This window comes from Capsicum annuum, chromosome 3 (assembly GCF_002878395.1).
Source record: "Capsicum annuum cultivar UCD-10X-F1 chromosome 3, UCD10Xv1.1, whole genome shotgun sequence".
Classification (NCBI taxonomy): Eukaryota; Viridiplantae; Streptophyta; class Magnoliopsida; order Solanales; family Solanaceae; genus Capsicum; species Capsicum annuum.
In genome coordinates, this window is record NC_061113.1 from 235704980 (window position 1) to 235719412 (window position 14433).

Consider the following 14433-nt stretch of genomic DNA (forward strand, 5'->3'; position numbering starts at 1 on the left):
CTATGTAATTCCAACACCCCCTCAAGCTGGAGGGTGTGTGCACACCAAGCTTGGCAATAGTAGCATGATGAGCTGGTCCAGGCAGAGGTTTGGGGAACCATCTGCACCTTATTGAAGTCCTATCTCTGTTGTTGCTTCACACACTGATTTACTTGCTTTTTCTAATAATAGTACTGTCATTTCTTGTAATTCATCTCAATTTGATAATAAAGTGGATTTGTTTTGGCATCAAAGATTAGGACACATACCTTATCATAAAATGAAAAACATTCCTTTTTTACACTCAAAACTTTCTGTTACTCAGAACTGCATTTGTGATGTTTGCCCCAAGGCAAGACAACATAGACTTACTTTTCCCCATAGTACTATCCACACCACAACCCCTTTTTAATTAGTTCACATTGATATTTGAGGTCTCGACCACACTCAAACATATAATGGTTTCCGATATTTTCTTACATTAGTTGATGATTTTACAAGGGCCACTTGGACCCTCATCTAAAAGAAATACATTATCTATCCTCAAAGCTTTTGTGAATATGGTCAAAGTACACTTTTACACTTCTGTTCAGTCCTTTAGATCTGATAATGCCTATGAGTTAGGAAGTAGTTCAAAAGCCGCTTCCTTTTTTGCTGAAAATGGCATTCTTCATCAAACTACCATTCCTCACACACCTCAACAAAATGGTGTTGTAGAGAGAAAACACAAACACCTCCTTGAAACTTCTAGAGCATTACTTTTCCAATCCAACCTCCCAACCAAATATTGGGGTGAGTGTGTACTCACAGCTACTTACCTAATCAATTGGCTTCCTTCTTCAGTTCTCCACAATATCTCTCCTTTTGAAAAACTTCATCATACTCCTCCTTCATATGTCCATCTTAAATCATTTGGTTGTCTTTGTTATGCTCATTTCTCTTCTCTTGGCAAAGATAAATTCAAACCCAGATCTATAAGATGTGTTTTTCTTGGATATCCCTGTGGTAAAAAGGTTTACAAACTACTCAATCTTTCAGATCACTCCATTTTCTATTCTAGAGATGTCATTTTCCATAACTTCTTTTTCCTTACTCCCCATATACATCACCTTTTACTTCTTATTCTCCTGATCTAGACATTCCTCCTCTTATTTACTCTATACATGTTCAACATAGTACTCATGTTGATCCCTCTATATCTGCTCCACCTGCTCCTTCTCTTCCTAGAAGGTCCTCTAGGGTTTCATCTACTTCTTATCTCTCTGACTATGTCTGCAATTCTGTATCCAAGGATGTCCCTGCTGTACTTCCAACACATGAACCTCAAAATTTTCAGCAGGCAGTTTGTCACCCTGCTTGGCAAGATGCCATGGTTCAGGAATTCCAGGCTCTTGAAGCCAATAATACTTGGGATCTTGTCCCTTTACCTGCTCACAAAAAAACTTATTTCTTGCAAGTGGGTCTATAAAATCAAACATAAATTTGATGGTTCAGTTGAAAGGTATAAAGCTCGACTGGTTATTCGAAGGGAGACTCAAAAAGAGGGTATTGACTATCATGAAACTTTCTCTCCGGTGGTCAAATTCATTACTATCAGAGTTCTTCTTTCTATTTTTGTGAAAAAGAACTGGACTGTGTATCAGCTTGATGTTAACAATGCATTTTTGCATGGTGATTTGGATGAGGAGATTTACATGAAATCACCTCTTGGTTTGTCTATTACTCCATCCGTCCCTACTACTATCCCTGTTGTTTGCAAGTTGAAGAAGTCTCTTTATGATCTAAAACAGGCATCTCGGCAATGGTTAGCTAAGTTGTCTCATGCTTTATCTTTGCGGGGTTATTCATCCAGTAAGAATGATTACTCACTGTTTTCAAAGTGTGTTGATGGTTTTCTTACTATCCTGATTGTTTATGTTGATGATATCCTCCTTGCTGGGGACAATGTGGTTGAATTGGACTCTTTGAAATATTTTCTTGATACTCAATTCAAGATCAAGGATCTTGGTCTGGTTCACTACTTCTTGGGCTTAGAGATAACCTCTCATCCTCAGGGTTATCTCATGACCAAGCAGAAGTTTACATCTAACCTATTGTCTGAATTCCATTGTGATAATTACTCTCTAGTTTTTGCTCCTCTGGATACTTTTTTGAAGTCACTACTGATATGAGAGCTCCCCTTATTGACCCTTCTACTTATCGTATACTTGTTGGCAAGTTAAATTTTCTATAACATACTCGCCCTGACATATCTTATGTTGTTCAGCATTTGAGTCAGTTCTTACAAGTTCCCCAGGTCCCTCATTTTCTGGCCGGCATTCATGTGTTGTGCTATTTGCTTAATGACCCTGATCTTGGGCTGATCAGGGCTTCTTTTCAATAAAAACTCTGATCTCAGCTTACTGGCTTACTCAGATTCTGATTGGGCTGCTTGTGTTATTTCTAAACGTTCAGTGACTGGTTTTTTTGTCACTCTAGGTGGTTCTCCTATTTCTTGGAATTGCAAGAAGCAACCTACTATGTCTTTATCATCAACTGAGGCTGAATATAGAGCATTACAAAAAGTTGTGGCTTAGGTTTTTTGGTTGATACGCTTATTATTTGATTTTGGTGTTTGTATTTCTCATCCTGTTCCTGTTTATTGTGACAGTCAGGCAGCTCTTCACATAGCCCGAAATCCTGTTTTTCATGAGCGTACGAAACATATAGAGATTGACTGTCATTATGTTCGTGATTGTGTTCGTGCTGACATTATATCCCTGCACTGCGTATGTTCTGCTGATCAGTTAGCAGATGTCTTCACCAAACCTCTGCCTGGACCAGCTCATCATGCTATTATTGCCAAGCTTGGTGTGCACACACCCTCCAGCTTGAGGAGGGTGTTGGAATTACATAGTTACATATAGTTGCATGTATATATATTTTTTCTTTTTAGTCTTGGACTGACGTATTTTAACTGAGATGGGCTACTCATCAATTACATCAGTTAGACCTTTCTTATTTTTACTTGTAAATCATCCGACCAGGCCCAACTGTATCATGTATATATATATATATATATGTAGACCCATTACATTGAATAGTTTTGGACAGATATTTCCAGAAAACAAAAGCTTTTCTCTTTCTTCTCCTTGTTCTCTCAAACGAATTAGGGTTTGAGTAGATTATTTCTTTCGATTTTCGATCTTCTTCTACTCTAACATATGTTACCTTTATTGAATTGATTTTTAATCAATATAAATATTTATTATTACTTTGATATCACTAATTTATTATTTTCCCTTGAATTTCATATTTAGTGAAATATCCCCACTTAAATTGGAACTAAGAGTATCTTTTTCCGTTTTACTAATTCATACTCCCCATCGCATATTAGTTGTCCACCTTGCTATTGTATATATCCTAAATTACTTGTTCATTTATTAAATTAAGATAGTCGAACTAATTACTATTACAATTTTTCCATTTTATCCCTGTATTAATATTTCTTGAAAGTGGAAATAAGTTATTTGTGAAGTTCCAAATGAGCTTCTTAAGGAGTTAATTAAGAAAAGTAATAGAGCTTTTGTAAAGTTATCCATTTTGTGAAGTTCCAAAAGAGCCTCTTTAACCAGTTGATCAAATATTCTAGTGTTTTCAAATTCACAATTATTAAGATATATACTTCCTCCGTCTCATTTTATCCGTCCCAAATTTTTTAATTTGGTGTCCCATTTTACTTGTCCTTTTTTACTTATCAAGACAAGATAATTTTTTTTTTCCATATTTTATCTTTTGCGTTAATTATTTTTTCTTTAAATTAAAATGTAAATATCATTTAATAGGGGTACTATAGTAAACTAGCTATGCTATTTATTATTTTTTCTTAATAGCTGTGTTATTCCAATATGAGACGAGTAAAATGGGACGGAGGGAGTACGAATAAAAAATAATGAAGAGTTTCAAGACTAGACGTCAAAGTTTATTGTACTTGAAGGGTACAAAACTTATACTAATTAAATTTAAGCCACAAAAATCAAAGCTCCTTAATCCTATGCATGTCCTCTTAATCTACGTGAGATTAAATAAATTTGTAAACAATGGGTGAACAATTTGACCATCCAATTGGAATATAAATTAATGACCACCCTAGTTCACCCCCTACCCCTCTACTAGGCATTCAATAATTTATCTTACTATTTTCTATTTCTATTTATTTTATTCTCAACTCTTTAACTACAGTTATTATTCAGTACGTATATTTTTCAAAATATTAATTAATTACATTCAAGGTTAATATGATAAAATTATCCTATTATTTATTATTTTTTAATCTCTACGTCAAATTAATAGTAGACAACCATCAAGGGAGTATTCTCTCCGCCCATCAATATTTACCTACGATTGACTTGATACACGCCATAAAAAACAATAAATAATAAAAATAATTTTACTAAATCACCTTTTGAATGTACTTCATTCGTCCGATTTTACTTTATCACATTTTGATTTGACATATTAATTAAGAAAAATAATTAATAACATAATTATTTTATTTTAGTAGCCCTATTAAACGATGTTTACATTGTGTTTTGAAATTAATTTAAAGAAAAAAGTAATTAGTGCTAAAGATAAAAAAAAAATGAAGTTGTCTTTTCTTGATATGTCAAAAATGACAAGTAAAAGTAGAAATTCAATTAAAAAAATTGTGACAAATAAAAGTGAATGGAGGAAGTAATAAATTTCATGTTTTGAAAATGCATTAAGTAATGAATATTATTTAATAGCGAGGTAAAATGGGTGAAACATTGTAAATTATTTGTTGGTTATTCAAACTGGACGGGTATTGTTGAACATCTATTTTTAGTACGATGGATATGTAAAAATATACGAGGGAGTAATAGGTCTTTTTGTAGCTTTTAATTTTTTTATTTTTTTTTAGTAGGCGTTAGAACAATATTTGATCAGGGTGAGACTAAGTTTACTATTTTTATCAGACCAAGGCTGTGATAGTAATATTGGTGAAATTTTGAAAATAATGGTTTGAAGAGTATTTTTTTTTTCAAACTAAGTAGTAATTGCTTTCATTCACAATTTTTTTACTGATTTTCTTCAACTGAAATTCAAGTACAAATACAATTAAATGATTAATACTGTTTTTCAACGCATGAAAAATTTATTGCTTGCCTACGGGATATTTATCCGAAAGACTTCATACAAATAAGAATATTTATATACACTTTATACTTAGTTATTATTATACCATACATCTAGTGAGGCAACATGAAAAAAAAAATTATTTTTTGTTTTGAAATGGCAATAAAATCCATAAAGACAGTTGAAGTGACAATCTATTTACTCAAAAAAGCTCAAAAATACGTATTTAAATGAAACAATTTCCATGAACATTGTCTTCCCTATGTCATTTTCATTTTTTCTTTTTTCTTATTTTGTCTTAAGGAAAAAAATACAATTTGTTTAACAATCGAAAGTTCTGGAAATAATTGAGTTCAGAAGAAACTTTTTCTTCATTAATCCATGTTAAATATTGTTGCATGTACATTATATATATTTGGGATATGTAATTTACATGTCACATACTTTGACATATAACATGGTAGTTAATTCAACTATTCTTATTAATGTCTACCATTTGAGTATACTATTATATACATTATTATGCAATATCACAAGGATATAAAACTTATAAAGTTATACTGTGCAAGTTCTTAATAGGCAAATTTTAAAATCGTCATAGAAGAAAAAAAAATTATTATTTCACCCTTTTTTGTTGGTAGAATTTATTTCACCTTTGAGTAATCATGTAAAAGTACCAATATAGGTTGTGGTGTAGTGGATGAGGTTGTTCCACCCTTAATCAGAAGTCGAGGGTTCTATCCTGGGTATGGAAAAAACTCTGTTGGGAGTGCAGAAGTTGAGGGTTTGACCCTGGGTATGGAGAAAACTTTGTTGGGAGCGCTACTACCTTAATGGGCCTAGATATTCGTGACTCGAATTAGTCGGAGCTCCAATACGGACATCAGACATCGAATGGGAACCAAAAAAAATCATGTAAAAGTTTCTGTACGTACGTTGTAGTAGCATGGCATGAAAGTATATCATTACTGTAGGCCATGGGCCCCCAAGTTATGGGCCAAGAAAAATTTACTGGACTAGCCCACGTGAGTTCTATAATTGCATTTTTAATCATTTGCTACTTTTACCATTTTTATCCATTCTCCCCTTTTCACCTCGTTAAATTTCATTCGGTGTTCGATATTCGTTTTGAGGCCGACTAGTTTATATTAACATCAGTAAATCCTATTTTGAAAATAAAATGTTTCACATCAAAGGTGACGGGCAACTCCATGCCTATAACTCAAACTCAAATTTTTTATTAAATGAAAGAGTACTTACAAAATATCATAACTTGTTGATTTTTTTTTTTCACCTGACTCTGGTAATGTGTTCTTTTTTTTTTTTTTTTTTTTTTTTATGGTATACAGAACTTTTGTGTATCAAAAGAAATAAGGGGTAAAAAATAACAAAGACAAACGAGCATGGTCCTGAAAAACAAACAGGTAACATGTTCCCTCACTATTAATTTAAAAATTGGTTAATTTATTATTATTTCTGCTATTCTGAATTTACTCTTCTTATTTTTATGAATTTTCTTCAAATTTTCTCTATTTCTCGATTTTTTTTTCATTGTACAAAAAGTGAAGCTCATTTCACAGTTGGATCAATTTTCTAAAGCTTGAACTCCTCTTTATTAGTCATTGAAACAAATAAAATTAGCAAGGAAATATGTAATGTGTTAGAGATGTCGTACTTTTGACAGTGTTTTTCTAATATTTCATTTAAATCATCGTACTGTAACATGTGCTTGCTTGTACTTAATCATTCTGCAACTTGCAACACTTACGGGTCGTTTGGTAGAGTGTACGAAAATAATACATATTAGTAATGTTTGTATTAGCAATACTTGCATTAGTTATGCTTGTATTTTTCTTATGAAGTGTTTGGTTTGATGTATTAAAAATAATATGAAATACATAATTTCTAAAAAAATATTCTTTTTTTACAAAAATACCCTCCATATAATATTGAAAAAGATGCGAAATTTTTTTTGAGGGATAATTGTGTCTTTAATCATGCTAATGCATGCATTAGATCCATTGCATTACTAATGACATAGACTTTGAGGTATTAGTAATACACACCTCAATACACGATAGATTGTATAATTAATATAAGATATTAGTTATACACAGACTAAAAAAAGTATCAAATAAGGTACTATTAATACACAAGGCTAATGCATGCATTATTCTTTTTAAAACACTCTACCAAACGACCCCTTAAGAGGCTATCCTATCTATACCACTAACCAAACACAAAAGAATGACAACCTATATTTAACCTTGAAATTATTATCTCTTATCCCTCGTATGAAATAGTGAATTAACCTTGTAAAATGTGAATCGAGACGACTATACAGTTCCATTTGAATCTAAAGTGAACAGAAGCCCCTTTTTATGAGTTAAATAAGCTAAACAATGAACATTCATCACACACACAACCAACAAGGGTAGCTGTGGAGTGGCAATCACTTCTCCGCTCTTAATCAGAGTTCATGGGTTTGAGACTTTCTGTATGCAAAATCATCTTTGTTTAGAGAGCGTTTTATTCTTTAATGTGGAACTTTTCGACTTGAATTCAAATTTAATTAAGCTCTAATCTAAATACCGAACACCGAGTAAGAAAATAAAAAAGAAAAATTCATCACACACGGTGACACTAATCCTTTGCTATTTTTTGGACAGAAATGTAATCACAAATTGGACTGATCCTGCCATATCGGGCCTCAATTTATTCTACGAGGCCCTAATATTAGTTACAGACCTAGCAAAATTTTTCTCGCAAATGATAGAAACGACACTTCAAATTAAACTATTTTCATGGAAATGATCATAGAATTTAAATTCCACTTTCTAACAATTTCAATTTGCTGACTTTTTCTATACCATTTTTATACAGTTTCTATACATATCTTATACATATAAATATTTTATACGAAAATTATACAGTTTCGATACACAATTTATATAATAATTGTACAGCTTTTATTTACACATTTTATACAAAAATTATATATGTTTTATACACTTTCTATATATATAAATTTTTATATATTTTATACATATACATATTTGATAGAACTATAAAATTTCTATACATATATCTTACATAGATACATATTCTATGTAACAATTATACCATATTTAATTATTATTTCTAAACAATAAAAAAAGCAGAATAATTTTTCAATTAAAAAATTAGTAGCAAAAAAACAAAAACTGAAACAGTATTGTTTATGGACTGTATCTGAACTAATAGGTCAAAATGACCCAAATTAAGAAATGACTATAAAATGAAAATAGTATACCCGACTGATCCCTTTTTGAAAAAAATGTCAAACTTGGGCTATTTGTTTTAAAAAATGTTACACAGTGTCCTTTTTCCCAAAATTATTCTGGAATCTGGACCAAATATAAATTGATTTCAAAAAGGAAACTTACCTGTGTGTGTGTATATATATATATATATATATATAATTTACCAACATGGCCGAAGTATATATTGCCTATACACTTCGGTTTATACGTTGTGTATACTATACGTATCGTATATGCATGTTTAGTATAAAGTATACAATACGTATTCACTGTGATATATTTTGTAAATTAGATGATCCAAAGACTAAGTGTAATTTTAACATGGCCACAAATGTTGCACAGTGTTAAAATATGAAAATGAAGAAAAATTTGCATAGGCGACAGACATAATCACCTTTTAATTTTTTTTTGGATCCGTAGTAAGTTAAAGGTTTCACCATTCACTATTATTGCAAGTTTGAAGAAGCTAATCGTGAATTTCAAATATGATCATTGAGTTTAAATCAAGTTGATGTAAGGGGTGTGCAAAAATCGAATTAATCGATAAATCAAATCGAAAAAATCGTTATTGGTTTATCGGTATCGAATTATTGAGTTAATGGTTTTTAAACGGTTTTAGAAAAAAAATTTATTGGGATATTCGTTCGGTTTTTGTTTTTGAGGTTTTATTTAACTGTTAAACTGATAACCCAATAAAATTATATTAAAATTATATTTTTATCCCTTGTTATATAATGGCGACTTTGTATTTTAAATACATAACCCGATTATTTTTTTGCATTTTATAGCTGTTGTCTTAGTTTTGTTCATTTCTTTATGAACATGTTGGCTTGTCGGGTTCCACCCATTAATATAAAGTATAAATCTACATTGATTTTCTTTTTTGAGAGAGCACCATCGATTGCTACTACATTCACGTTCGCTACTTGACCAAAAAGAAAACAAGTTTATTTTTGTAATAATGTATTTGAATTTGCTTCTATTTGTACTTTGTAGCTTTTATGCATGATGGTAGTGTGTGTGTGTGTGTGTGTGTATATATATATATATATATATATATGTATATTTCAATAAAAACAGTGAAACAAAAATAGTTGTATGTTTCAATAAAAACAGTGAAACAGTGGTATATTTTATAATAAAAACGAGGATAAAAACAGTGAATAATGATTGATTGTTTAGTATATCAGTTTGTAAAACCTACTCAGTACTCCCTCTTTCCTATTGTTTCTTCATGTTTATCATTCTTATAGTTTATATTTTCCCCAGACTTTTTTTTTTTTACTTTACCCTGTTCATCTCTTCCTCTTAATCTATGTTCTTAACATCGTACTTCTTTAAGCACATCCCGGAAGATTTTTGTCTGGCGGTTAACACTCGTCCTTTGTCTAAATTGCAGACCTATTGGACTATCAAGGCCAGAATTCCTAGGAATTTACAGGTTAATCCATCGTTTGTATTAAGAAATTAAGAGGCTAACCATATACTAAGGGTAAAATTTTATAGATAATTTAATTTACATGATTTACAAAAAATTATGTAAAATAACGTTAAACATGGATATAAGAACATAAATATTTTTGTGGGGAAAATATGTAAATAAGAACTTACATGAAGTAACTAGGAGAGAGGTTTCCCTTTCGGGAACCCCCTTAAGATTTGAATAGAAAACTTGAAGCCTTTATTTAAATAACAATGATACAAAGTTTATACAAGAAAGACTGGCTTGGATAAGTTTTTTGGGAGGAAGGGTTTAAACATTTCAAGGTTTTTTAAGTTGGTTGATTTCACTCTGCCTTCTTTTGACAAAATGTGCGCCTTTTATAGGCGAGATGTACATAAAGGAGAGGTTCTAAGAGCTACTACGTGGCCTCAACACAGTTGGCCGACACTTTTTGTTAAGAGATAAGAAAGAAAACTTTAATAATGCAAGTGGGGTACTCTTTGGGCCCCATCGTCACATGCGTTACTAATTTTCTTTCAAACGTATTTTGACGCGTGCTTCAACAGTTTTTCTTTCTTTTGGAAAGTAGTGATAAAGGAAGCACTCTGACTCTGACTATTACAAGACATAAAGTAGGCATCCCCACTTGACTATGCTAGCTAATAATACAATCTGTGGAAACTGTAGATTATCTTTATGTATCCAATTTGTGCAGGGCAATGGAGTCGAAACTCATGCCTGAGTCGTCGTCTTCATATGGATCCTGGGCATCCTGGAATTGTGCAATACTATCGTCTTCGTCTGATCTTGTTGAATTATTATCTGTATTATTTATCTCTGGCACAACTCTGTCTAGCTGTTCGTCTGGTTGTCCATTCATGTATTTATCTTGTGTCTGGTTGCTGAAGAATTTGTCTAGCGCCTATTTAATTATTGTCTCTATTGTTTCGTTTTTTCTCTTAGATATTAAAGTCTTCTTTAAAGTCTTATGTCCAGATCTTGTTAATTTAGCTTTTGATGAAGAACATCCTTCATCCTCACTTTTTGGCAAAGTGACAGCCATTAACGGATTTGATTTGTCTTTACCGATCACCGTTTGAACCGGACTAGCTGTACCAACATCCGGTACAGTGGATTTCTGAGCATTTAGTGGGAAATGCACACCCTTCTCATCTATTTTTTGAGGAGATGGAGAACTCTGAGCTGGAGTCTGAGTTTGTGCATCGGTTTTGCTAGCTGGATTCTGCTGGATGAGTCTTGTTTCTAACATTTGTATTTGTTTGATCAATCTAGTGTTTTCCATGAGGAGTGATTCTTTTTGGGCATTTAGCTTCTTGAAGTTCTCCGTCATTGAAGAACAATGGTTGCAAAAAATAATCTTTCCAGTCTCTTTTTGCAAATTATACTGGGGTATTTGGTCTGGATTTTGTCTAAGGGAAGGAGATATATAGTAATTTGGCCCTAAATATCCTCTAGCATGATTGGTGGCTTCGGTAAAATCATTAAAACCTTTAAAAAAAGGGGCTTTAAAACCTTGTATGGAGTCTAATACTTCTAACCATGTTTGGAAAATTCCATTAGTTTTTCCATGAATGACTACATAGTATTTAAAATGAGGCCTACTTTTTTCTGTCATGTAATGACATAAAGAGTTCATAGATGCCATAAAATGATTACGGTTTTGTCTATTATAAGAGATCCAGAGGTTATCTACTAAACACCTTTGGGGTCTGTCTAAAACGTAATCTGGTCTTACTCTAAAGGATATGTTGCTCTCAGGGTATGCAATTAAATTAAATGGTCCGAAATGAATTCTTTCCATTGTCTCTAGGAATTCTAGTAGTCTAAAATTTAAGTTACCTAACATTGTCTGTTGGTAAGACTCTGAAGACGAAGCTACACCTTTGCCTTTGTCTGCAGGAGGTTGTCCTGTTGGTCTCATGCTGAAAACAAATGAGTAAAATTAAACTTATTTATTTATTCCCAGTTGTAGTCTACTTAACTGGTCAGCTAATTCGTTTTCTTTTCCTTTTATATGTTCGAATACTATATACTTATAAGCAGATATGGTATCTGTAAAATTTAGCCATCTTCTTCTACTACTAGTTTTGTCATTTATTTTTTGATGAAATTTAACTATAGCTTCACAATCTGTTCTAACTAAAATTTCTTCTTTATTTATTATATATAGTTTGAAAGCATTTAAACCATATATGATAGCTAATACTTCTAAGTCTATAGCGCTCATATTTCCTTTTTCTTTATATGCCCCACTCTGGTATTCACATATTTGTTCTTCATTTTTATTACTGTATTTATTAGGTCTTGCTTTTAAGATAGCTCCCCATCCTAAGTCACTTCCATCTGTTTGAATAATTAAATAGTCTGATTCTAATGGAATTTTTAGGTCTGGGATATTTTTGATTTTTCTTTTATTTTCTGGACTAATTTAACATCTTCTATATTAAAATTTTTCTGTCCTTTACTACCTGTTTTTGCATATAATAGTCCTGCTATTTTTCCTAAATCTTGAATAAAATTTCGTGCATAATTTACTAATCCTAAGAATTTTCGTAAATCTTTTGTTGTTTCTAATTTATCTGGCATTTCTAGTACCTTCTTTGCTATGTGTGGTTGTAGTTTTACCTTCCCATTTCCCAGAGTTATTCCTAGGAAATTAATATAAGTCTTGCATAACTCCATCTTCTTTTTACTTATTACTATGCCATGTTTAACAAAAAGTCTAAAGATTATTTGTAAGTGTCCTAAATGTTCTCGCATATTTTGACTAAATACCAAAATATCATCTACATATACTAATATAAAATATTTATATTCTCCAAATATGTTATCCATTTTTCGTTGAAAAATGGGCGGAGCCGTCTTTAATTCAAACGGCATAACTAACCATTCAAAATGTCCGTCTGGACATATGAATGTTGTCCATTCTATGCTATCTGGGTGCATTTTGACTTGCCAGTAGCCTGACTTACAGTCAAATTTACTATAAACCTTTTTATTTTTAATTCTATTAATTAACTCACTTTTATCTGGTAGTTTGTAAGCATCTGTTCTGGTGTTATCATTTAATCTTTTGTAGTTAATTATCATACGAGCTTTACCCCTTATTTATTCACTATGATTTCTTACCATGAATGCAGCCGATCTATGTCTAGAGGTAGATCTTCTTATTACTTCTAATTGTAAAAGTTCCTTTATTTGTATATCAAATTCTTTAGTATCTTCATTATTTGCTTCTATAGGTGCTGTTTTTATAGTGTATTCCGAATTAATTATATCTAATTTACACTTTATCTCGTTAGCGTCCCAATGGGCTAACGGTCTTTCTCCTATTATTTCCATTCTATCTAATATAGATATTATATTTTCTAAATCTTTTGGACTATTTATTATTCCTATTTTATCCATTCCTTTTCTAAAATTATAGAACTGAGTTTCTATACTTATTAGGGTATAGTCTTTTTCGATATCTGTTAAGCATTCATGTCCTTCTGCATTAAACAGAGTATAATTTCTAACTTCTTCTAGGTTTTCTTTTATATTTTTGTTTTCTTTTGACAGGTTGCTATTTTGACATTGATTGTTTTGGCAATTGTCGCAACATGGTTCTGGAAGCAATCTTGTTTTATTTGTGTTTAGTGTTCTATATACTGTTGGCAATGTTACTGTTTGTACTGGTGTATAAGTTAAATTTTTAAAGAGCATTATTCCATCTCTTGTTAAGAGACATCCTCCTTGATTCTGTATACAAAATCTTAGTCCGATAACAAAATCTGATCCTATGTTTAAATCTCGTGCTAATATTTTATTAACATTGTAAACTGGGTTATAGAATTTATTGCATGTATTTAAAAAACTTATTTGTGATTTTTCTATGTAATAATTATAGATATTTTGTGATCCATCCATTTGAGTGGTTGTTATAGGTCTTTCAAGTACTTTTAGTAAATGTTCCGGTACTATTTCTTTATTGATTAAACAGCTAGTACATCCGGGATCTACTAATGCTAGAGTTTTTATTTCTACATCTTTTATTTTAATTTTTACTAAAACTTTTATAGTAGAGAATTCTTTATCTTCGTTGCATATTAGACTAGTGTCATTTCTTTCTAAATTCATAAGTTCTGCTTCTAGTTTTTCTAAATGTACCGCCTCTTGTGTATCTGTTTCTTCTATGGCAATTTTGGTTTTTCCTTTTTCTAGGATAGTTAATCTTTGTTCTAGATCGTTTAATCGGGTTTCTAAAGTTGACACCCTTAGGTTTAGGATTTGATTGTTCGTATATTTCTGTCCGTTATCTATCTCTGATTCTACTTTTATTTTTAGAGTGTTTTCTATACAATTTATACACGCTTCTAGGTAACATTTTTTACATTTAGCTCTATTGTCTTTGCTGGGATACCAATTACATATACGACATCTATTGCTGTCTAGGCCTTTGTTTCTTTGGAATTCATATACACATTCTTGAGTAACATTCATTAAATTATTGATTACTAGGTTGTTTAAATCTAAATCCTCTATCTCTTGTCCTAATTCATTAACTAAGTT